At 41.8% G+C, this 26,642-nt stretch overlaps 1 protein-coding gene across 11 annotated transcripts in view; it reads left to right on the top strand.

Moving 5' to 3' along the window:
* The window catches only part of LOC122550838 (F-box-like/WD repeat-containing protein TBL1X), a 399,517-nt gene that overhangs the window by 165,356 nt on the left and 207,519 nt on the right, over nucleotides 1–26,642 (top strand). For 3 of the 11 annotated variants that reach the window (XM_087988305.1, XM_087988306.1, XM_087988304.1), the window contains exon 3: nucleotides 17,826–17,933. The exons of the other annotated variants lie outside the window; for them this stretch is intronic. The gene's annotated coding sequence lies outside the window, so the exon portion shown is untranslated. The remainder of the gene's footprint in view (nucleotides 1–17,825; nucleotides 17,934–26,642) is intronic. 11 annotated transcript variants of the gene reach the window in all.

Below are 26,642 nucleotides of genomic sequence, written 5' to 3'. Positions count from 1 at the left end.
GAAATACTATTCAAATTACAGAAATGCACCATTAAGTGCTGCCTTGCTGTGCCATTGCAGCACAATGCTACAGTTCTGAAGAAGAGTATTTCTCAGCTTGAAACATTGACTGTTTCACTCTCTGCAAATAGTGTCAGACTTACTGAGTTTTTTGGGAGCGTTTTCTGGTTTTATGCCACAACTGCTTGTTTGTTCTTGATATTTAGGTTTGTTATAGGTACAAAAGGGACCCATGAAAATTAAGTAGGCTAAACGTCCATGCAACCAATTTCAGTGTGATCAATTGTTGGGAGTGCCGTTTGCACTTTCTTTGAAATCATTTTGGAGATTGGTCAAGTAATGCAGCAGGAGACATAGAGCATGCTGAGATTGGAAACCTCACCAGGATTTACAAATGCCCTAAGGCAAGATAATTGACCCAGATCAAAGGCAGAAGTCCAATCATGAGTTGAACATATCAGTTGTAAAGTCAGAATTAATTAATGCAGAAGAATTTTGAGAATGGAAAAGTTAAGATTAAGCAATACATGTTGAACTCAAAAGCAAAATATTGCTCAAAATAAAAATGTAATGTTGAAAATATTGAGCTGTCAGACAGTGATAATGTTAACTGCTCCTGTCTTCTTAAATGCTGCTTGACTTGCTCAGTATTTCCTGTACTTTATTTTCAATTTATAAGTTAAGCAGTGTATAGCTATTTATTTTGCAGAAGTTCATTTTTAATGATTTGTACGAGTGCAGCCTGCACATCTCCCCATGCTAGACATAGAACAGTACAGCAAAGTAACGGGCCCTTCAGCCCATGATGTTGTGCTGAGCATGACACCAAATTAAAATAATATCTTCTGCTCACCCTGGGTCCACATCCCTCCCTTCCTTGCAAGTTCATGTGCTTATCTAAAAGTTCCTTAATTACCCCAGTCATATCTGCCTCCTCCACCACCTCCGGTAGCACGTTCCAGAATCCTATCACTCTCTGTCTAAAAAGAACTTGCCCCTCACATTTCCTTAGAATTTTCCCCCTTTTGCCTTAAATACATGCCTCCTAATAATATCATTTCAGTTAGGCAGTTTTGAACATTAGAAGGTTGATTTTTTTTCACTTGATGCTGGGTTAATCTGTAACATTGCCTGGCTTCCAAAACCTTAGATTTGTGAATTCATAGAATCTCTGCAGTGTGGAAACTGGCCAATCGGCAACAACCGATTGGCGAGTAACTCACATCCTGATTCCTAAAGCCTGATTACCATCTACAAGGCACAAGTCAGGAGTGTGATGGAATACTTCCTATTTTCCTGAATGAGTGATGTTCCAACAACACTCAAGAATCTTGATGCCATCCGGGATAAAGCAGCTAGCTTGATGTGCATCATATCCACAAACATCCACTCTCTCCATCATGGATACTCAGTAAAAGCAGTGTGTGCTATCTACAACATGCACTTAATGTATGGAAATATAAAAAATAGTTAAAATTCCAATGATGACGAGACATCACTGAAATTGTGGCAGGCTGCAACTTCCGCCAACAGCTTTGATATTGTCTCAAATCTTGACAATGCAATTTTTACCTTCTTGGTCAGGTACCAAAGGGGCACTCTTCTAGCTGACTGTACTTCATCCCAGAGCTGCATTGTGTCATTTTTGTCAGAAAGAGTGCATATTGGTTGGCTGGTTGAAGCTTAGGGACTGGAGTAGTTGCTTCTGTGATCCAGCAACTATTTGTTTCTTGTACATATGTAGGACTGGATTTTATTGCCCCCTCCAGGTGCATCTTTTTGGTGACGGAATGTATAAAAAGTCAGGTGACCAGCTAACTACCTTCTTGCTTACTTCCATATCAAATCTCTCAATTGTCAGCCATATTCAAATGAGTAATTGAAAGTCAAATAGGCCTGCTAATAAACCTATTGACCTGAATAAAACACTGTCTGAACCAAAATACTCCTGGCATGAGTAGATTGTTTTTAAAGGCTGACCTAAAAAAATGCAGTAACAAAGTGGGTGGTTACTCTGGGGGTGCCCTGCACATATTAGAGGAGTTCTTGGCAATATGTGCCCCTTTCTTTCTCCATTGCCTTGCTAAACATTCCCCATCCACCCCCTCTGTCCTCCATCTCATATTTCCATTCTAGGTCAGCCATGGTCGTCTTTGTGCTCCTGCAGTTCACGTAGTGCCTAATACTTAGAGCTGATGCAGCTGGTAATTGTTGACAGTTAGATTGGCCAGCAGCTTCTGAGGGGCGTACTTCCTCTCACTGTGGGGCAGCGACCTTTTTCTAGTTAACATAGCCTATTCATAGCATTTCATGACTTCAGAGTGGCTTACTTCAAGTATTTCAGTTTTTCACAGTCATTACTTCTGGGGGAGCGAGCAACCTGCTCCCACCCTCATGTTATGAGGTTACCACTACTGGATTTGGCATGTGGTTTTTACAGTCAAATGTCCTTCCTGTCGCTAACCTTCCCCTTTTATCTGGACTGGAGACTGACACAGATACGCATTGACTTGCCTGCACCAGTGGCTGGGTGTTAGCTTGAAATAAACACACAAGTTAATCAATTACATAAAAATAAGTACAGAAATTACGACTTTAAAAATTGGGGCAGATCTGTGCTCAGCTCAAATCATGCCTCAAACCATGCTTAACCTGATTAATAATATATTAAAAATCTTGCACCTGTACCCCCATTTCTAAACCTTTCTGGTTATCAGGCTTTTGTAATTTTTATCCATTTAACAATTCCTGTGTCTGCATATAAGTTGGAATCTCCCCATGTAAACTTTTCAATAGCAGTTGCATCTAGTGCACTACCACAATTTGACGAAGATGGGACTCCTGCCTGTTCCATTGTTGAGTTAAATCATTGTTGATGTTTTTACCTACTGAAAAACTGTGAATGTCTATCCTGAAAACTTTCGTTGATCTAGCTTATTTAGCCCTCTGCAGAGTCAATTCCAGATAACTATCCTTGTGGGAAATGGGTTACTTGATATTTTTTATCATTCATGGCCTAATTCGTAACTTTAATGCTGCGACTCCATGTTCTGAATTCCATGTCCATAGGAAATGGCTTCTATGTATCTACTCCATCCAGCCCTTTCAAAATATTTCGATTAAATCACTTTAAAACTGCTAAATGTGAATGAATTAAAGCCATGTTTGTGTAGCCTATTCTCATGATGTTTTTTTTTATTATTCTGTTCTCATTCTGATGAATTTGTGTCATACCCTTTGAAGACCAGTGGGTTCTTTCATGAGGCATGATATCCAAAATGGAACACACTCAGATGGTGTCAGTCATCTTTAATGAGTTTCTTTCACTGTTATAATACCTCAACTTATCAGAGTCCACTTGCCAAACAATCAGCACTTTTCTGCCAGTGGTTTTCCCCTTGAATTTCTATTCTTAAGAAATATTCTGGTGAATACAGTCTTTGACAAACTGTGCCTTTTTTCATCAATACACAACATAAGCTATGTAAATATTTTTAAGGACAAATTCATTTTAAAACGGAGACCAGACTACAAAAGCATTTTTTTACCGCTCCTTAACCTATTTCGTCAGAAGTCAATCTTCTGTTGGTTACCTGTGGTTATAGCTCAGGAGATTGTGTAGTTTGTTATATAAAAAAAATTGCACGTTTGCCTTTCCTCTCCAATTTGCTATTGTCTCAATTCTGGTTGGGCATTTGTGTCTATGTTTAAAAGTTGACATCACCTGTGTAAATATAGAAATTCTGTTTTATGTATAAACATAGTTGTCTATAATGATAGTTGCAGGCTTTGACCAGTAGGTTGTGCTCTTGTAGGATGTCTTATGAAGCATGTTTCAGATGTAATTTTCTACTAGAAAAAATATAATAGGCAGCATTGCTGCTAATTTGTTGATTGTAGGGATATTAATAAGCAAATTCAAAGTTCTTTGCATGGTATGTTCTTTGTATAGTAACCAAGTAACGCAGACACTACAGCGCTCATGTTCTTTTTTCTAAGGTGAATGCAATAAAATAATTCTTTTAATTAATAGCAGAGTTCATTAAACTCTCTCATGTTGTGATTTGATGTGCTGTCATTGCTAATTAATATTTGAACTTATCTATGTGCTGATCGTATAACACAACACAATACAATACAGTGCAGGAACAGAACCTTCGTTTCACCAAGCGTGGGCGGCACGGTGGCACAGTGGTTAGCACTGCTGCCTCACAGCGCCAGAGATCCGGGTTCAATTCCTGCTTCAGGCGACTGACTGTGTGGAGTTTGCATGTTCTCCCCGTGTCTGCGTGGGTTTCCTCTGGGTGCTCCAGTTTCCTCCCACAGTCCAAAGATGTGCAGGTCAGGTGAATTGGCTATGCTAAATTGCCCGTAGTGTTAGGTATAGGGGTAAATGTAGAGGTATGGGTGGGTTGTGCTTCGGCGGGTTGGTGTGGACTTGTTGGGCCGAAGGGCCTGTTTCCACACTGTAATCTAATCTAATCTAATCTAATTGCTGATCCTTACTGAGTCCTGTTACTTATTGCTCAAACACTATTTTTTACAATTATGACTTCTGTCATTGTAGGCACCGTGGTGTGGTGACTTTTAAAACTTTTCACTGTATTTTTAAGTAAAAATATACATGACAATAAATTTCCATTCAGTTCTGTCCTTTGCAGGGTATCTATCCCTCTGTTCGCTTCAAGTTCATGTGTCTAAATATATATACCTTAAATATTGCTAAAGTGCCTGCTTCCACCACTAAAACAACCTTGAACCTGTGCTGTCTTGTAGTTGAGAGAAAGTGAGGGTTGCAGATGCTGGAGATCAGAGCTGAAAATGTGTTGCTGGAAAAGTGCAGCAGGTCAGGCAGCATCAAGGAACAGGAGAATCGACGTTTCGGGCATAAGTCCTTCTTCAGGGCTCTCCTGAAGAAGGGCTTACGCCCGAAACGTCGATTCTCCTGTTCCTTGGATGCTGCCTGTCTTGTAGTTGACCTTTCCAACCTGGGAAAAAGCCTCTGACTATCTACCCTATCTTGCTTTTTATAATTTTGTAGACCTCTATCAGGTCACTCCTCAACCTGTGTCTTTCCAGTGAAAACAATGCGAGTTTATCCAACCTGTCTTCATAACTAAAACCGTCCAGACCAGGCAACATCCTGGAAGTGCACCCTCTCCAAAGCATCCATGTCTTCTGGTAGAATGGCAACCAAAACTACAAAATTCCAAATGTGACCTAATTAAAGATTAACAAACTAATCAACTTTTGTTTTCGATGCCCCAGACAATGAAAGCAAACATGCTGTGTTGCCACTTACAGGAATCTGTTGACCTGGATGCCCAGATGCCCCTCTGTCAGTGCTCCAAATGGTTGGGCCATTTGTTATATAATTTGCACCTGAATTTGATCTTCCAAAATGCATCACCTCACCTTTGTCTGATATCCATCTGCCATTTCTCTGCCCAAATCTACAATTTATCTATATTCCACTGTATCCTTTAACTCCTCCTCACTATATGAAATTCCTCCAATTTTGGTGTCATATACAAACTTGCTAATTAGACCATCTACCTTTTCTTGCCCGTAGTGTTAGGTGAAGGGGTAAATGTAGGGGAATGTGTCTGGGTGGGTTGCTCTTCGGAGGGTCGGTGTGGACTTGTTGGGCCGAAGGGCCTGTTTCCACACTGTAAGTAATCTAATCTAATCTAAATATATATGAACAGTAGATGAATAAATTTATATCTGTGCTTCTGGTCAATAAAGGAAACACTTTACAGTGCCACTGATGATGTATGCTTAAGATAAACTGCAGTTTAAAAATTGTCAAGGGACATTTTGGAAATGTTGCTATAGATTTTAGGAAGAAGACAGACTGCTGAAATGACACCAGATTATTAACTTGTAAGTATGGAGTGTTTCCTGCACTGTGAAGCACAGAGCTATCGCATTAAATAATACACTTTGAAAGTGGCAATGCAGCCACCTGTGAATCATTATCTTCAATGTCCTAGTATTCTCCGGTCATTAGTTTTATTAATGAGCTTGAAATACTAATAGGATTAGCTGTGATGCAATGACAATATAATTTTCTCATACCCAAACAGATTATTTAAAATATTGTATTTTTAAAACATTACTTGCTCATTAACAAAATACCAAGCTGTACTTTATAAATATTTGAAAAATGGGCATTTTCTAAAATACCTTATTGAAAAGCAGCTCCGTGCTGTGGTGAAATTACTTAGTAATTGATATTCATGTTGCTATTTTTATTGCAGTTTCTGAATGTGTTTCTCCCATTTTTCAACCATGACCACAAGATGCCAATAGCTGTGTTTGTGTTTTGTAAGTGTAATAACTCTTGTATTAAGACTTAGCCAGATATTCCTTTTGATTAATCAATATTTCAACATTTATGGAAATAGCTAATCAAATATTTGGATATGTCACAATATAAAACCTTAACCACTACTGCAAGTTGGTCTCATGTACACTGCAATTTTTGTAAATGCAATTTTTGTTGCAAAAATAAAGCCTACACAAACACCTCATCAGTAAGCTTGCCAGAATCCATGAACTCAATTTAACGTTATTGGATAAGTAAATTAATCCTGAACCACCTTACTGCAAATATTTAGCTGCAGTAATTTTTGAATTTATGGTACAGCATCTTACAAATTAAATTTACTTTCAATGTGTTGCAGTTATGTTCAGTTAAACACCGACCAGTTCAAATTACATGATTTTTGCCAATGCATCAGTTCATTTCGTAAATACTTTTGAAGAATTGTTACTTTATTATAGCCAAGTAAACAATTTTCTATAGTGAAAAGTCAACAGAAGTGTGCACTTAGGTTGAATACGGTACATTTTGGTGCAAGCTGCCTCAGTGGTGTTTTATATCACTTAAATGCTTATCATTGTCATTTATGGTTGACATATGGAAGAGAGATCTTGAGGTGCAGTAGGTAAAATCACTACCTCAGATTTAGAAGTTCTGGTTCCATTCCTACTCCAGGAAGGTGTATTCATAACATTGTCAAAAAAGGTAAGTTTCATCTCGTAACCTCGAATAACGTATACGGATGCTAAGAGTGAGAGAAATTCCTCGTCAGCCATGTGTTGGAGAGCCCTTGCTCATCACTGTACATTACAAAATGTACATAAAAGTGTACGCTGTCACAATAACATGGACTCTTAGGAGAGCAGTGTGTCAGCTGGCTGGATGGACTGCATAAATTAGATTGGTGCTGACTTGACTGAGTTCGAGCCTCACTCCAACTGTAGTGGATTTGGGACCCAAGTCTTTGCCCTGAAGATTATGGCATGGTGCATTGGATCTTTCTTTGGGAAGGGAACACCAGGAGAAGAATAGGTTGATATGTATTGAATACCTGCAAAAGTGGTTTAATTAATAATCATTTAATTCATTTTATGGTAGATACACTCACAAAATGATTCAATGCATTTATCAAATGTATCCTTGGGTCATATAGCTGGGAAAATTATAAATTTCATCAGGGCCAGTGCTATAGGTTCCTCAATTGACCTCAACTCTTCTGGGTTGCATGATGAAAACTGTTTCCCACTCAGTTCAAAATGGACAGTTTCTGTGAAATGATCTGAATCTCAATGTTAAGGTTCACACATTGTGAATTGAGTTAACTTGGTTAGCTTAGTTAGCTGAATAGCAGGTTTGCAGTGCAGAACGATGCTAACAGCACGGTTCAATTTCCATGCCAGCTGAGGTTCCTATGAAGGATTCCCTTCCTCAGCTTCTCCCTCATCTGCAGCATGGTGACCTTCAGGCTAAAACACCACCAGTCATCTCTCTTTATTGTGAATGCCCACTCCAGCAATTTATTGGGAGGTGCTGTTTGAACTGTAATCAAGCAAGTGGTCATCATAAATTTTGATCACTTGTGAACACTAAACTGATGAATTTAGCCACCAAAAGCTCCAGTTCTTTTTCTTGATCTGTTATCTAAACCACATTGCCATTTAATGTAAACCCATTATTTCTTCTTATTGATGATATCATGATTTTACACTTTTATTAAATTCCATCTCTATTCTCTATATTTTTTGATGTATCCTGTCTGGGTTACCTTGGATTATTGACTTTCACCAATGATCACTGCAATAAATTAGATGTTACTTGAAGTCATGGAAACCTTGGGCAAGATTTCGTCCTTTTTAAAATTATAAACAATGTGTCAGTATTGAACATTGTGGAGCTCCACTAGCTTCCCTTCGCTATCTCATTTCAGGCAAGTGGCCAATCCAGTTGTATGCTATGGCATCCGATGGTCAATACATATTGTGAAGCATTTTATTATATGGGGCACTGTCAAATTCCATTTTGAAAATGAAGTAGATAGCATTCACTGCTTTTCCTTCGATCACTAAATCTGTAACCTTGAAGAAATCTAATAAATTATTCAGACATAACCTTGCTGTAGTAGAAAACTGTCTAATCACCCTTTTTGGATACTTATACTTGATATTGCATAATCTACTGGATCCCAGTGTATTTCAGAAGATATTAGTAAAGGAATTTGCAGTCTTCTTTATAACATTTTTCAGAGTGCATTGTTCTGTGACTTCCCAAATCTATTTTCCATGTCTTCCCTTGTTATAATCTGTTGGTCTCCTTTTATGCAACACCAGGTTATAGTCCAACAGGTTTATTTGGAAGTACTAGCTTTCAGAGTTCTGCTCCTTCAGGTAACTAGATGAAGGAGCAGTGCTATGAAAGCTAATATTTCCAAATAAATCTGTTGGACTATAACTTCGTGTTGTGTGATTTTTAACTTTGTTCACCCCAGTCCAGTGACATTATCCTCCTTTTACATCCATCTGACTTACTGTCCAGCTTCTCTCCTTTCCATTTCAGTGATAAACTACAGGATGCCACCTCCTTTTGACAGTTTCCAGACGTAGGTGGGGATTGAACCCACGCTTTCTATTTTTAATACCAGTGCCTTTCCACTTAGTCACTGCATCCTCCTTTTGATGATTCAAAGTTAGCCAATAATTTTAATTGTGACTGAATTAAGACTTTTTAATTGTAATGTTTTAGTAATTTGCCAGTTACCTACCCTGAACGATATTTCATCCTGCCATTGGTGGCCTCAAAAATCCGTTTGAAAATAACAAATGCTGGAGATGACTCTTCATCAGAACTATCAACATCTTTTCTCCCCCAGCACTCTAAACCCCACCATCCCCACCCACTTCCATAACTTTAGCATAATACTGCCCTCTCCATACTTCACTTCAGCTCTGGTGAAGAGTCATCTCAACTCGAAATGTTAGCTTGCTCTCTCTTCATTAATGCTGTCTGACCGCTGTGATCTCCAGCATTTTGTTGTTTTCAGTACAGATTCCAGTATCCCTGCAGTAATTTGCTCCCTCAAAACTCCCTTTCTGCCTTTTACCTGCAAAGAAAGGTGATCAGCTATAAAGTGAAGTTTTACAGCTTCCAGTTGTTATTAAGGATAATAGTAGTCACTTGAATGGAACTTTTCCACATCAGCCCTGTCGGTCTTATTGGCTTCAAGAAATGAAGAGTTGCAGTGCCTCAGACTGGATTTTCCAGTTTCTATATTGTTTAATCACATTCTTCTGGGCCCTCACAATTAATTTCCTAAATGTGTGCACACCCATCGGCTCCCACAGCTACCTGAACTACATCTCCTCCCACCTACCCCACACCCTTTAAAAACATGATCTCTTACTCCCAATTCCTCCGCCTCTGCCATATCTGCTCCCTAGAGAAGCAATTCCACTCTCGGATATCCCAGATGGCCTCCTATTTCACGGAGCACAATTTCCCCTCCCACATGATCAATAATGCCCTCCAGCTCATCTCTCCACTTCCTGTAACTCCGCCCTTGAACACTAACCCCCCCCCCCAACCACAATAAGGATAGAACCCTCCCTCGTCCTCACCTTTCATCCCATCGCTGGATACAGTTGCATTCTCACCACCTACAATCAGACTCCACCACCAGAGATATCTTTCCCTCCCCACCTCTACCTGCGTTCTGCAGAGACCATTACCTCCGTGACTCTCTTGTTAGGCCCATGCCCACCACCAACCAACCCTCCACATCCGGCACCTTCCCTTGCTGCAGCAAGAGGTATAAAGCCTGGGTCCACACCTTCGTCCAAGGCCTTAAATGATCTTTTCACATCTGGCAGAGATTTTCCTGCATATTCAAACATCTCATTTACTGTGCCCATTGCTTTCAATGTGGTCTGCTCTATATTGGGGCGACAGGACTCACGGAATGTTTCAGGGAACATCTCTGGGACACATGCACCAAACAACCTCATCACTCTGTGGCCAACCATTTCAACTTCTCCCGCTCCACCAAGGGCATGTAAGTAATGGCTGCCTCCATCACCAAATGTTGGCCACCAATGACTGGAGGGAGAACGCCTCATCTTCTGCCTTGGGACCCTTCAACCGATTGGCATCAACATCAACTTCGGTAGTTTCCTAATCTCCCCTCCCCCCACCTCATTCCCAGATCTGCCCCCCCCCGCCTCTTCCCGACCTATCACTATCATCCCCCCACCCGCATCTATCTATTGCCTTCACAGCAACCTCCCATCCCACCCCCATGCACCGATTTATCTCTCAGCCCCCTCCCCACCCCATTCCTGATGAAGGGCTTATGTCTGAAACATCAACTCTCCTGCTGCTCGGATGCTGCCTGACCTGTGCTTTTCCAGCACACACTTTTCAACTCTGATCTCCAGCATCTGCAGTCCTCACTTTCTCCCATCCATAATTCATGCCTATTTTTTAAAAAAAGGCAGAAATTGAAAGCAGTGGGCAAATGATTGCAGTCTATGCTTTTGGTGGGCAAGCACTATAGCACCCAGTCAGAATGTTTTCTGTGTTAAATATAATTTAGAAATTTGGTATAAAATAAAGGAACTTCTAATATAAAATAACCATGTTTCTCACCATCTGTTCTGCTTCAGGAGTTAACAGCAATAGGGTTCATGTTAATCTTTTTTGTAATCAACCTGTTCACAAATGTTATTCCACACCTCTGAAGCAGATGGGACCTGACCCAAGCCCCTCAGACCAGGGATAGGGACACTACCATTGTGCCATAAAGGAGCCCTAAATAATGATTGGAACTGATGTGGCTCCCCTGCATTTAATGATTGTATTTTGTGTATTATAATTCATTATGGATGAGACCAGACTCCCTGAAAATATTTGAAGAAGGAAGACTAGATCCTTTTTCTTATTTTAAAGGCAAATTTAATGTGCTGTATTCCAGGTGCAATTCGACTGATCAAATTACTCGACATTATGCAAAACACAATTTATTTAAACACTCTAGATAATGTGTAGCAAAAGAAAGAAGAATTTAGAATAACTTAACTGAGTGGAAAATTAAGGTAACCCAGCAAACAGAAACCCCAGCTTCTAGCTATAACTGAGAGAGGGAAAAGACAGTTTCTACTCCTTCAAAACTCCAGCAGCTTCTGCCCTGTGAGACTCCAAAAGGAACTGCTTAAAACTAACCCTAAAACTTAAAAAAAAAACCCTAGAAATCCTGGTCTGTGAAACCCAGTCAGGCTGTTTCTATTATTCAACTTAATAAAAACCTCAAGGCCTCACAAGCTCTGGATGTAGGTTTGCTCGCTGAGCTGTGGAAGGTTCATTTTCAGACATTTCGTCACCATACTAGGTAACATCTTCAGTGTGCCTCCAGACGAAGCACTGCTGATGATTCCTGCTTTCTATTTATATGTTTGGGTTGGTGATGTCATTTCCTGTTCTTTTTCTCAGGGTTTGGTAAATCAGGTCCAAGTCAATGTGTTTATTGATAGAGTTTCGGTTGGAATGCCATGCTCCTAGGAATTCTCATCCGTGTCACTGTTTGGGTTGTCCTAGTTGAAGTGGTGTCCTTCCTCATCTGTATGTAAGGACCGTGCAATAACTGTAACAAATACTACATTGGACAAACAGGCAGAAAACTTGCCACCAGGGTATGTAAACATCAACTAACCACAAAGTGACATGACCCTTACATACAGATAAGAAAGGGCACCACTTCGACTGGGACAACACATCCATTCTAGGACAAGCCAAACAGAGACACACATGAGAATTCCTAGAAGCATGGTATTCTAACCGGAACTCTATCAACAAACACATTGACTTGGACCTGATTTACCACCCCCTGAGAAAAAGAACAGGAAATGTTCATAGAAAATGACACCACCAACCCAAAAACCCCCAAACATATAAATAGAAAGCAGGAATCGTCAGCAGTGCTTCATCTGGAGGCTCACTGAAGATCTTCCCTAGTATGGTGATGAAACATCTGAAAATGAACCTTCCAGTTCAGTGAGCAAACCTACATCCAGAACCTAAACCTGAGCTACAAATCTTCTCAAAACTCGCTAGCCTCACAAACTGTTTACTCGCTTTCCAAATAGACGTCTCAGAATCTCTTTCTTAAAGCCTCTGTATAAAAAAAGAACAAAATACACCTCTTAAAGCCACAGCAAATCACAAACTGCATACTGTATTGGCATGAGACCGCCTGCCTCACATTAGTTCATTCCCTCGTGCATTTTACGCAAGTTAGAAACTATCCAGAATACAGATAGTAAAGAGCATTTGACCTTGTTAAATATACATGCATCAAGTGTTTTGCTTTCCTCCAAAATCACAAAATGTCATTTTGTATGTTCCATATTTCAGATTTCTTTTGAGTTTCTACTATCTAAATTATGTTTCTTAATTCTTCATTCCCACATTGGAGAAAATAGTTAAATCTCTCTGCCCAACCATGCATGTTAAAATTTTAATACCTCGATCAGATCACCCCTCAACCTGCCATCCTCAAGGGGCTACCAATGACTTATTAAAATAGAGGTAGTAGTAGTTTAGCTTTCAGAAATAACACTTTGATTTCCTTTGATTAAAAAATCTGCCAAAATGTCTTTAATCCCTTTCGCCTCAGAGACATTCAATGGATTAGTCTCATCAAAACTACTAAGTTTAGGAATTAATTTTATGTTTGTAAGACTGTAGCAAACGCATTTCTGTAACCATGCAATATTAGATCTTAACAGTCTAGCAACTCAGAGACTCGTGCATAAAGCGTAGTTGCTTGGTAAAATAATTGATGGAATTCTTTAGATGATTTCACTGTGTTACTGTATACCCAAAGGAAAAGATTGGCAGAAAGGAAGGGTGCAACAGCTGCAGCTCTCTGGTTACTGTGATGAATAATTATAAAAGCAATAAAATGTATATTTTATATTCCAAAGAAAATTAGGAAATATGTGCATTAGTTTTGATGTTTAAATTCCAAATGAATGGTCAAATATGCAAAGTATTTTCTGTGATCAAAGTTTACTTTTTTCTACTGAACTGACTCATTCATATATCTGGTGAAAAAGAAATCCTTTTGGTAATGATACAGCCACAGTTATAATAGTTGTCTAGGTAAAAATGCACAAATAGTAAGATTCCAATCATTGAAATTGGCTGATACCTGTTAATAACATAAAATAAAAGAAAATGCTAAAAAAACAGATCGATCAGCATTTGGAAAAAGAAAATGCTCGTTGCTGTTTCAGTTAAATATGTTCCATTCCTTTAGTGATGTTACGTGCTAATTAGAGTCATAGAATCATACAACACGGAACCAGGCCCTTTGGTCCAACCAGTCCCTGATGACCATGTTCCCAAACTAAATTAATCCCACCTGCCTGCACTTGGTCCATATCCCTCCAAACCTTGCCTATTCATGAACTTATCCAAATGCCTCATAAAATTGTAACTGTACCTGCAACCATCACTTCCTCTAGCAGTTCATTTCACACACGAGCCAGTCTCTGTGTTTTAAAAAAAAAAGTTGCTCCTTGTTAAAACTTTGAACTTCCCCACTTTAGGGAAAAGACCCTTGTCAACCACCTTTTGTGTGACCCTCATGATTTTATAAATCTCAATAAGATCACCCCTCAACCTAATGCGTTCCAGTGAGTCAAGTCCCAGTCTTTCAGTCTATTTTTATATCTCATTCCCGGCAACATCATGGTAAATATTTTTTTAACCCTCTCCAGTTTAATAATATCCTTCCTATCACAGAATGACCAGAATGATACACAGTGCTCCAGAAAGGCCTCACCAATATCCTCTACAACCTCAACATGACGTCCCAACTGCTACACTCAAAGGTCTGAGCAATGAAGGCAAACATACTAAATGTCGTCTTAACCACACCCTGTCTACCTGTGACGCAAATTTCAAAGAATTATGTCCCTATTCTATTCTGTTTATTTGATTCAAGTAGAAGAAGGAGAAAGTGAGGATTCATGTAGACACCAGTTTCTTGACATGTCAGATAACTAAGGCTACAGGGTGGGCTTTAAACTAAATTGTTGTGCTGAGGGTTCAGGTCAGGGTTAATTTATAAAATTAAGGAGAAAGGACAGCAATAGTTTGGTGTTATGGGTAATAGTGGTCAGTATGTGACAGGGAGTGGTAAGCCATGCACCTGAAATTAAGGTCTGAGTAAGGAAAAATTGTATATAAGGTGGAACATAGAACATTACAGTGCAGTACAGGCCCCGCAGCCCTTAATGTTGCGCCGACCTGTGGAACCAGTCTGAAGCCCATTTACCCTATGCTATTCCATTTTCATCCATTTGTTTATCCAATGACTATTCAAATGCCCTTGCATTTGGTGAGGCCACTACTATTGCAGGCAAGTGAGTTCCACGCTCCTACTACTCTCTGAGTAAAGAAACTATCACTGACATCTGTCTTATAATCTATCACCCCTCAATTTAAAGCCATGTTCCCTCGTGCTAGCCATCGCCATCCGAGGAAAAAGGCTCTCACTGTCCACGCTATTTAACTCTCTGATTATATTTTATGTCTCAATTAAGTCACCTCGCAACCTTCTTCTCTCTAACGAAAACAGCCTCAAGTCCCTCAGCCTTTTCTCATAAGACCTTCCCTCCATACCAGGCAACATCCTACTAAATCTCTGAACCCATTCCAAAGCTTCCACATCCTCCATATAATGCAGTGATCAGAACTGTACATAATAGTCCAAGTGTGGCCGCATCAGTGTTTTGTACATCTGCAGCATGACCTCGTGGCTCCGAAACTCAATCCCTCTACCAAGTTTAGGTAACACACTGTATGCTGCCTTAACAACCTATCAACATGGGTGGCAACTTTTAGGGGTCTAAGTACATGGATACCAAGATCTCTATGCTCATCGACAATATTAAGAATCTTACCATTAGCCCAGTACTCTTTATTCCTGTTGCTCCTTCCAAAGTGAATCACCTCACACGTTTCTGCATTAAATTCCATTTGCCATCTCTCAGCCCAGGTCTGCAGCTTATCTATGTCCTTCTGTTGCCTGCAACATCCTTCAGCACTATCCACAACTCCACCAACCTTAGTGTCATCTGCAAATTTACTAACCCATCCTTCTACACCCTAATCTAAGTCATTTATAAAAAATGGCAAACAGCAGTGGCCCCAAAACAGATTCTTGAAGTACACCGCTAGTAACTGAACTCCAAGGTGAATATTTCCCATCTATCATCACCTCTGTCTTCTTTCAGTAATGCAACTTGTGATATAAACTGCTAAATCACCCTCAATCCCATGCCTCCATATTTTGTGCAATAGCCTACCTTGGGGAACCTTATCAAAAGCCTTACTGAAATCCATGTACACCACATCAACCACTTTATCCTTATCCACCTGTTTGGTCACCTTCTCAAAGACCTCAATAAGGTTTGTGAGGCACGACCTACCCTTCACAAAATAGTGTTGACTATCCTGATCAACTTATTCCTTTCTAGACAATTATAAATCATATCTCTTATAACCTTTTGCAACATTTTACCCATAATTGAAGTAAGACTCACTGGTCTATAATTACCAGGGTTGTCTCTACTCAACTTCTTGAACAAGGGGACAACATTTGCTATCCTGCAGTCTTCTGGCACTATTGCTGTATACAATGATGACATAAAGATCAAAGCCAAAAGCTCTTCAATCCTCCTTGGCTTCCCAGAGTATTCTATGATAACTTCCATTCGGCCCAGGGGACTTATCTATTTTCATACTGTTCAAAATTGTGAATGTCAATCCCATCTAGTCTAGTAGCCTGCATCTCAGTATTCTCCTCAACAACATTGTCTTTTTCCAGTGTGAATACCGACGAAAAATATTCCTTAAGCGCTTCCTGTATCTCCTCAGACTCCATGCACAAATTCCCCCTTGATTGGCCCTAATCTTTCTCTAGTCACTCTTTTATTCCTGACATAGCTATAGGGTTTTCCTTGATCCTACTTGCCAGTGAGTTCATATGTCCCATCCTGGCTCTTCTTAGCTCTCTCTCTAGGTTTTTCCTGGCTAACTTGTAACTTTCAAGCACCCTAACTGAGACTTCACGTCTCATCTTAACATAAGCCGCCACCTTCTTGACAAGAGATTCAACTTCTTTAGTAAACAACAGCTCTCTTTGCTCGACCACTTACTTCCTGACGGACAGGTACATACTTATCAAGGACAGCAGTAGCTGTTCCTTGAATAAGCTCCACATTTCAATTGTGCTCATCCCCTGCAGTCTCCTTCCCCCTCCTATGTTTCCTAAATCTTGCCTAATTTCATCATAATTGCCTTTCATCCAGCAATAACTCTTGCCCTGTGGTATATACCTGTCCCTTTCCATTGCTAAAGTAAACATAATCAAATTATGGTCACTATCACCAAAGTGATCACCTGCCTCCAAATCTAACACCTGGCCGGGTTTATTATCCAGTAGCAAATCCAATGTGACCTCACCCCTTGTTGGCTTATCTACATACTGTGTCAGGAAACTATCCAGCACACATTGGATAAAAACTGACCCATCTAAATTACTCGAACTATAGTATTTCCCGTCAATACGTGGAAAATTAAAGTCTCCCTTGCAACAATCCTGTTATTCTTGCTCCTATCCAGAATTATCCTTGCTATCCTTTCCTCTACAACTCTGGAAAATTTCGGAGGACTATAGAAAACTCAGAACAGGGTGACCTCTCCTGTCCTATTTCTCATCTCAGCCCATAGTACCTCAGTAGATGAGTCCTTAAATGTCCTTTCTGCTACCGTAATACTGTCCTTGACGAACAATGCCAGACCACCCCTCTTTTACTGTCCTCTGTGCTCTTACTGAAACATCTAAACCCTGGAACCTGCAACAACTATTCCTGTCCTTGCTCTATCAGTGTCTTTGAAATGGCCACAAGATCGAAGTCCCAGGTACAAACCCATCCTGCAAGTTCACCCACCTTATTCCGACGCTCCGACACACTTCAAACCACCTTCCTACTTGCCGATGAACTCTTGCAACCTTGAAACCATATTTCTGACCTCACTATTCTCAACCTCCTGGACAGTGGAACTACAATTTAGGTTCCCATCCCTCTGCTGAATTAGTTTAAACTCTACCAAATAGCATTAACAAATCCTCCAACTGCCCCCCCCCTCCACACAAGGAAAATGGTACCCCTCTAGTTCAGGTGTAGACTATCCTTTTTGTAGAGGTCCTACCTAACCCAGAATGAGCCCCAATTATCCAGGTATCCAAAACCCTCCCTCCTGCACCATCCCTGTAGTTGCGTGTTCAACTCCTCTCTCTCCCAATTCCTCGCCTCGATAGCAGGTGGCACGGGCAGCAAACCTGAGATGATAACTCTGTTAGTTCTAGCACTAAACTTCCACTCTTGTTCCCTGAATTTATGCTTGAAATTCCATCTCATTCCATCTATGTCATTAGTACCTATGTGGACCATGACTTGGAGCTGCTCCCCCTCCGCTTCAGGGATCCCGAAAACATGAACCGAGACATCACGAACCTGGGATCCTGGGAGACAACATACCAACTGTGAGTCTCTCTCGTTCCCACAGAACCTCCTCTCTATCCCCCTAACTATGGACTCCCCAATGACTAATGCTCTGTTCATCTTCCCCCATTCCTTCTGAGCAGTAGGAACAGACTTTGTGTCAGAGACCTGTGCCCCATTGCTTAACCCTCCCATAAGTTGTTCCCCCCGCCAAAGTATCCAAAACAGTATACTTATTACTGAGAGGACAGCCATGGTGTACCCTGCACTGCCTGCAGGTTCCCTTTCCGTCTCCTGACAGTAACCCATCTGCCCTTTTCTTGACCCTAAGGTGTGACTATCTCCCTGTAACTCCTCTCAATGACCCCCTCCCCTTCCCCTTCCCCTTCCCAAATGATCTGAAGTTCATCCAGGTCCAGTTCCCTAACACGGTTTTCGAGGAGTTGGAGTTAGGTGCACTTCCTGCTGATGAAGTCAGCAGGGACACTAATGATGACCCTTACCTCCCACATTCTGCGGGAGGAACATTCAGTTGCCCTAACCATTATCCCCACTGTTCTAAATTCCCAAAGAGATTTTAGAAAAATAAAGAATAAAACAAAACTAGTTATCTTACCAATCTGGTGCACTGAGCCCTTTTTGTTTGGTTGGAGGAGGAGGATAGTGAAACACTATCTAAGTAGTGTTTCAGTTTACACAGCCACTCAAATATATTACTCCACTTAGTCAGTCATCCCGTGTTCACTCCTGCTCAGTGTGTGGGCATCACCTTTTCATGAGGTAAGTTTTTATAATTTTAAATTTGCCTTCCTGGCACCCCTGGTCCTCGCTGTCGCTCCTCCCACTCCTGCTGCTATTGGCAAAATAGAAATATAATTAAATCCTCTTCATCTGAATGCATGTAGCATTCATTTCAAGTTAGATGAATTGATGGTGTAAGCAAATACAGAAATGTGGTTACACAGTGACTGAGACTGGGAACTGGATAGTCAAGAATATTTGATATTTAAAATAAGTATATGGAGGTTGCCTCTGGTAATAAAGAATGAGACCAATGAAATAGTGAGACGTGATCTTGGCTTGAAAGTTGAAGATATGAAATCAGTTTGAATAGAGTTTAAGAATTGCTAAGAAAAAATAAGTTAGTGATATGAGCAGTTCTAGACCCCAAAAACAGTAAGTATAATAAAGTGTAAAGCAATAAATATTAGAGCTTGTAAGAAAGGAGTCGCAATAATTGTAGGTAATCTCACTATAAATGAAAGAAATCAAATTAATAAAGGTAACCTTGAGATGGGCTTGTGAAGTGCATTTGGGACAGTTTCTTGGGATGAGCATGGAACCACTCAAGGTGTAGATTATTTTAAAACTAATAATGTACAGTGGATGAGGATTAATTTAATTGTCTCCACCTCAACTGTTCCTCTAGGTAATCATGATCATAATGTGTGACAGAGGAAGAAAGGACAGTAAAAAGTTAAAGATAATGACATGTACATACTTACAGTTAGAAAATGAGCATGTTTTTTGACCTGATTACATAATCCAATTTCGTTTGAATATAATTAGATAATATAGAGATATGAGCTAACCTGGAATGTAAACTGTGTGAACACTGTTCGAATCCTGGAATTCCCCCTTTTTTCAGCATTAGGGGTCAACCTACAACACATGGACTGCAGTAGTTCAAGAAAGCAGCTCACCACCACCAGTTTAAGGGCAACTAAGGTTGGGCAGTAAAGCAACATACTGTGAGTGATGTTAAAAAAAGGAGTCTCTTCTGCTCTGAAAAAGGGATGAACAGCTAAAAAAAATTCCTTTCACATGGTTGAATTTCATATTCAGGTTGGGGGTGAGAAAACTGGGTCGTTAAAACAATTTCAAATATACTGTAAAGCAGGAACTTTGAGGGTTTTGACCCAGTGAAGGAACGGTGATATAGTTTCAATCGGAATGGTACGTACCTGAGAGGGGAGCTTGCAGGTGATGATGGTGGGGAATTCAACAATGGTAATGCCATTGAAAAAAAGGACAATGATTTTAGATTCTGTCTTGTTTATGATGATAATTGCCTGATACCTGTACAGTGTAAATATTACATGCCATTTATTAGCCTAATTCTGCATGTTGTGCAGGTCTTACAGCATTTGGACATGGACTGCTTCAGTATCTGAGGAGTTACAAATAGTCCTGATCAGTTTCCAGTCATCAGAAAAGCAACTTCTGACATTATTCTGGAGGAACTGGGCTCTTGTGGCATAGTGTAATGCCCCATGTCTCTGAGCTATGAGACCTGGGTTCAAGTCTCACCTGCTCCAGAGGTGTCTTAACATCTTTTTTTAGATTAGATTACATTACAGTGTGGAAACAGGCCCTTCGGCCCAACAAGTCCACACCACCCTGCCAAAGCGCACCCCACCCATACTCCTACATTTACCCCTTACCTAACACTACGGGCAATTTAGCATGGCCAATTCACCTGGCCTGCACATCTTTGGACTGTGGGAGGAAACCGGAGCACCCGGAGGAAACCCACGCAGACATGGGGAGAATGTGCAAACTCCACACAGTCAGTCGCCTGAGGCGGGAATTGAACCCGGGTCTCTGGCGCTGTGAGGCAGCAGTGCTAACCACTGTGCCACCGTGCCGCCCACTGAACAGGTTGATTAGAAAATACACTAAGGAACTCCCACTATGATGTACTGGAGCTGAGATGATTGACCTGATTTCTATAACTAGCAGGGTGCCACAAGAATCATTGCTGCAGAATCAACTATTTACAAACTATATGAATGATTTGGATGAAGGGACCAAGTGCATTGTCGCTAAATTTGCTGCTTATACAAAAAGAAATGTGAAAGCAATTTATGAGGTGGAAGTAGAGTTTGTAAATGAATGTAGATAAGGTGAATGGATAACAATTTGACACGAATAGGATAAACTTCAGGTTTTCCATTGGTAAAGAGAATAGAAAAGTAAAATGTGAATTAAATGGAGAGTGACAATAGACAATAGGTGCAGGAGCAGGCCATTCTGTCCTTCGAGCCTGCACCACCATTCAATATGATCATGGCTGATCATCCTTAATCAGTGTCCTGTTCCTGCCTTATCTCCATAACCCTTGATTCCACTATCTTTGAGAGCTCTTTCCAACTCTTTCTTAAATGAATCCAGAGACTGGGTCTCCTCTGCCCTCTGGAGCAGAGCATTCCACACAGCCACCACTCTCTGGGTGAAGAAGTTTCTCCTCATCTCTGTTCTAAATGGTCTACTGCGTATTTTTAAGATGTGTCCTCTGGTTCGGCACTCACCCATCAGCGGAAACATGTTTCCTGCCTCCAGAGTGTCCAATCCTTTAATAATCTTATATGTCTCAATCAGATCCCTTCTCAGTCTTCTAAACTCAAGGGTATACAAGCTCAGTCGCTCCAGTCTTTCAGCGTAAGGTAGTCCCGCCATTCCAGGAATTGACCTCGTGAACCTAGGCTGCACTGCCTCAATAGCCAGAATGTCTTTCCTCAAATTTGGAGACCAGAACTGCACACAATACTCCAGGTGTGGTCTCACCAGGGCCCTGTACAGCTGTAGAAGAACCTCTTTGTTTCTATACTCAATCCCGATATAATGTTATGGGAGTGAGAGATCTGGGTGTCTATAAAATGAATCGCAAAGTATTAGCATGTATGTACTATAGAAAATCAGAAAAATAAATTGAATTTAGCTTTTATTGCAAGGGTAAAACAGTATTAAATTAAGTTGCCTCGTCTCAATTATGCAATACATTGTTGAGACAACACCTAGAATACTGCAACTAAAAGAAAATGCTGGAAAATCTCAGCAGGTCTGGCAGCATCTGTAAGGAGAGAAAAGAGCTGACGTTTCAAGTCTAACTGACCCTTTGTCAAAGCTAAAATAAAAGGGAGAAATAGGGAGGTAATTTACTAGGCTGAGAGAAGGTGAGTCATGGCTCCAGAAGCAAAGGTAGCAATAAAGACGTGATAATGACAGTGCATAGAGAGATTATAGGGAGATTAGGAGCTGTGAAAGCACTGGCTTCAGCCTTGGTCAATGTGACAAAATATGTGGGGGATGGGTGAAGCAGAGGCAAAATGGAAAACTGGGAGAAGGGTAGCAAAGGGGAAAGAGGAGAGGGGAAAAGGTGACGAGAGAGTGGGGAGTGAGAGAAAGAGAGACAATCAAGAAATAAGAGGTACAGAACAGTGAAATTTTTTTTTAAAATAAATACAATAAATGAAATAAAATTACGGAGCAGAATGAAAACAGAGGGGTCGAGATGGGATAATCATCTGAAGTTGTTGAATTCAATGTTGAGACCGGCAGGCTGTAACGTGCCTCGTCGGAAGATGAGATGCTGTTCCTCCAGTTTGTGCTAAGCTTCACTGGAACATTGCAGCAGGCCAAGGACAGACATGTGGGCATGGGAGCAGGATTGTGTGTTGAAGTGGCAAGCCACGGGAAGGTCCGGGACCTGATTGCGCACAGACCGAAGGTGCTCAGCAAAGCGATCACCCAGTCGGCATTTTGTCTCTCCGATATAGAGGAGACCACATTGGGAGCAACGAATGCAATTGACCAAATTGAAAGAGGTACAAGTGAAACGCTGCTTAATCTGAAATGAGTGTTTGGGGCCTTGGATGGTGAGCATGGAAGAGGTAAAGGGGCAGGTGTTGCACCTTCTGCGATTGGATGGGAAGGTGCCGTGTGTGATGGGAGAGGTGTTAGGTGTGATGGGAGAGGTGTTAGGTGTGATGGGAGAGGTGTTAGGTGTGATGGGAGAGGTGTTAGGTGTGATGGGAAGGTGCCGTGTGTGATGGGAGAGGTGTTAGGTGTGATGGGAAGGTGTCGTGTGTGATGGGAGAGGGGTTAGGTGTGATGGGAAGGTGCCGTGTGTGATGGGAGAGGTGTTAGGTGTGATGAGAAGGTGCCGGGTGTGATGGGAGAGGTGTTAGGTGTGATGGAGGAGTGGACTAGGTTGTCGCGGAGGGAACGATCTCTGCGGAATGCAGACAGGGGGAGGGAAGGGAAGATGTGTTTAGTGGTGGCGTCGTGTTGGAGTTGGCGGAAATGGCGGAGGATTATTCTTTGCATGTGAAGGCTGGTGGGGTGAATGGTGAGAACAAGAGGGACCCTATCTGTTCTGGGAGGGGGTGAGGGTCGTGGCGCGTGAGATGGATGGCACGCTGTCGAGAGCCCTGTCAACAACTGTAGGTGGGAAGCCATGGTTGGAGAAGAAGGAGCACTTATTAAGAGCACCACTTTGGAAAGTGGCCTCATCGGAACAAATGCGGCGGAGGCGAAGGAGCTGAGAGAAAGGGATAGAGTCCTTACAGGACGTAGGGTGAGAAGAGCTGTAGTCCAGATAGCTGTGGGAGTCAGTGAGCTTGTAATGGATATTGGTGGATAGACTATTGACGGAAATGGAGACAGAAAGATCAAGGAAAGGAAGGCAAGTGTCGGAGATGGACCAGGTGAAGGTGATGGAGAGATGAAAACTGGAAGTGAAGTTTATGAATTTTTCCAGGTCAGGACGAGAGCATGAAGCCGCACCGAAATAGTCATCGATGTACTGATAAAGCAGTTGTGGGAGGGGACCCGGGTAAGCCTGGAAAAAGAAATGTTCCATGTACCCCATGAGCAGGCAGGCATAGCTAGGACCCATGCGGGTACCCATTGCTACATCTTTGATTTGGAGAAAATGGGATGAGTTGAGAGTGAGAACAAGTTCAGCCAGGCGGAGGAGAGTGGTGGTGGATGGAGATTGTCTGGACCTCTTTTCGAGAAAGAAGCGAAGAGCTTTCAAGCCGTCTTGGTGTGGGATGGAGGTGTAAAGAGATTGCACATCCATGGTGAATAGAAGGTGGTTTGGGCCCGCGAATTGAAAGCTGTCAATATGTCGCAGGGCATCAGAGGAATCCCGGATGTGGGTGGGGAGGGAGTGAACCAGGGGAGTAAGGATGGAGTCAAGGTAGGAGGAAATAAATTCAGTGTGGTAGGAGCATGCTGACTCAATGGGCCTGCCGGGACAGTCCCTCTTGTGGATTTTGGGGTGTAGGTAGAAACGGGCTGTCCGGGTTTGGGAGACTGAGGTTGGATGCTGTGGGGTGGAGGCATCCAGAGGAAATGAGGTCAGTCACGGTGTTGGAGACAATGGCTTGATGCAAAGTGGTGTGGTCATGCTCCAGGAGGAGGTAGGAGGAAGAATCTGAGAGTTGGCGCTCCGCCTCTGCGAGGTAGAGGTCAGTACACCAGACGACCACAGCACTCCCTTTGTCAGCAGGTTTGATGACAAGGTTGGGGTTGGACCTAAGGGAGCGAAGGGCAGAGAGTTCGGATGGAAAGAGGTTGGAATGGGTAAGAGGAGCAGAGAAATTAAGGCAGCCGAAGTCCCGTTGACAATTGTCACTGAAAAGATTGAGGGCAGGAAGTTGTCCTGGCGGGGGTGTCCAATTAGAGGTGGAATGTTGGAGGGATGTGAAAGGATCTGTGGAGCGGGAGGAGGACTCTTGCCCAAAGAAGTGAGCACAAAGGCAAAGGCAATGGAAGAAGAGCTCAGCATCATGTCGAGCCCGGAATTCATTGAGGTGGGAACGTAAGGGTACAAAGCTGAGTCCTTTACTGAGAACAGCATGCTCAGCCTCAGAGGGGAAGGTCAGCGGGTATGGTGAACACCCGGCAAGGGCTGGGGCTGGAAGAGATGGGGTTCGAGGGATTGGGACTGTCGGAAGGTGGAGGGTGGGCAGGGGTGTGGATGAGAAGTTGAAGCTTACGTTCCTTGACATCTGCAAGAAACAGGAAAAGTTTGGAGTTAAGGCGTCGAATAATATGAAGTATTTAAAAGCATGTTACTTGAACCGTGTGAGTTTCGCGAGTGTATCAGAATGTTACATGGCATTCAGACACTCAGGAAGTAGTTGCAAAGGCAAGATACAGAAGAGAGTATCATTACAAAGGAAAGCTACTCAAGGAGACATTGAGCAACCATCGACCTCTGGGTTATAGACCCAGCATGCTCCCGCTACCTTGCTTCTGGAGCCATGACTCACCTTCTCTCAGCCTAGTATAAATACCTCCCTATTTCTCCTTTCTTTTAGCTTTGACAAAGGGTCAGTTAAACTCAATGTCAGCTCTTTTCTCTCCTTACAGATGCTGCCAGACCTGCTGAGATTTTCCAGCATTTTCTCATTTGGTTTCAGATTCCAGCATCCGCAGTAATTTGCTTTTACCCAGAATACTGCATCTGTTTTTGGTCTTATTTAAGGAGGGGTAATACTTGCGTTGGAAGTATTTCAGAGAATGTTCACTGTTGATTCCTGAGAAAGGGGTTGTCTTATGTGGAAGGACTAAGTAAGATTTCCTATTCTCTTTGGTTTTGTAGAATGAGAGGTTATACATAAGACTTTGGGAGAATTTTTCCATGTGGAGTGGGCTGGGTTGGAATCCCGAAAAGGTTACAGAATTTCTCATTTAATACTGAGATATGGAGGAATTTCCTCTCTCACAGCACAATTTGTCTTTGGGTTTCTTTTCCACAGAGGTTGGGTCATTGATTATATATTCTCACTGAGTTAGGGTTTTGAGCTGCAAAGGGAGTGTGATTCTCATAGGATGGCCCAGGAAAATGAGAGCTAAGACCACAATCATATTAGCTGTCACTTTATGAACGACAGAATAGACTTGAATTTCCTTTTCTGTTGATGTTTAAATTATTATATTTTGGCACCCAAAGTACACTGCTTCTGTTGAAGCACTGGGATTTGCTGTCTAAAGTCATTTATCTCTCAGGCCTGCTGCTGTAAATCCAACCTAGTTGATTGAGACTTTCTGATAGAACCCAGTAAGTAAAAGGTTCTCTTTTATTTTCCCGTTTTGTTCATTCATGGGATGAGCATGTCACTTGCTAGGCAGCATCTATTGCCCATCTATAATTGCCCAGAGGGCAGTTAAGAGTCAACCACATTGCTGTGGGTCTGGAGTCACATGTAGGCCAGATCAAGTAAGGATAACAGTTTCCTTTCCTAAAGGGCATTAGTGAACCAGATGGGTTTTTCCAAGAATGAACAATGAATTCAGGGTCATCATTAGATTCTTAATTCCAGAATTTTATTGAATTCAAATTCCACATCTGCTGCATCGGGATTCAAACCCGGATGCCCAGAATGTTATGAGATTAGATTAGATTACAGATTAGATTAGATTACAGTGTGGAAACAGGCCCTTCGGCCCAACAAGTCCACACCGACCCGCCGAAGCGAAACCCACCCATACCCCTACATTTACCCCTTACCTAACACTACAGGCAATTTAGTATGGCCAATTCACCTGACCCTGCACATCTTTGGATGGTGGGAGGAAACCGGAGCACCCGGAGGAAACCCACGAAGACACGGGGAGAACGTGCAAACTCCACACAGTTAGTCGCCTGAGGCGGGAATTGAACTCTGGCGCTGTGAGGCAGCAGTGCTAACCACTGTGCCACCATGCCGCCCACTATCTGGGTCCCTGGATTAGCAGTCCAACAATAATGCCACTAGGCTGATTGACTCCCTATTTTACTTCAAGATCTTGGGCAAGGAATACAATAAACTCTTTGGTCTCCTCCTAGGGCTTCCTGTACAAACTGCCGTTGTCTGGATCTATACGGAGACCTCTCCTCTGCAAGAAATGCACCAGGGCAAAAAGACAACAAGGCTTAGAATATTCCTTTATGCTTTGTTGCAGTTGTCCTGGTC

This window comes from Chiloscyllium plagiosum, unplaced genomic scaffold (assembly GCF_037043375.1).
Source record: "Chiloscyllium plagiosum isolate Xiang-an unplaced genomic scaffold, Cpla_swu_hap1 HiC_scaffold_6, whole genome shotgun sequence".
In the NCBI taxonomy this organism is placed as follows: Eukaryota; Metazoa; Chordata; class Chondrichthyes; order Orectolobiformes; family Hemiscylliidae; genus Chiloscyllium; species Chiloscyllium plagiosum.
The sequence above is the reverse complement of the archived record's forward strand: the minus strand, read 5'-3'. Positions and strand labels throughout refer to the sequence as shown.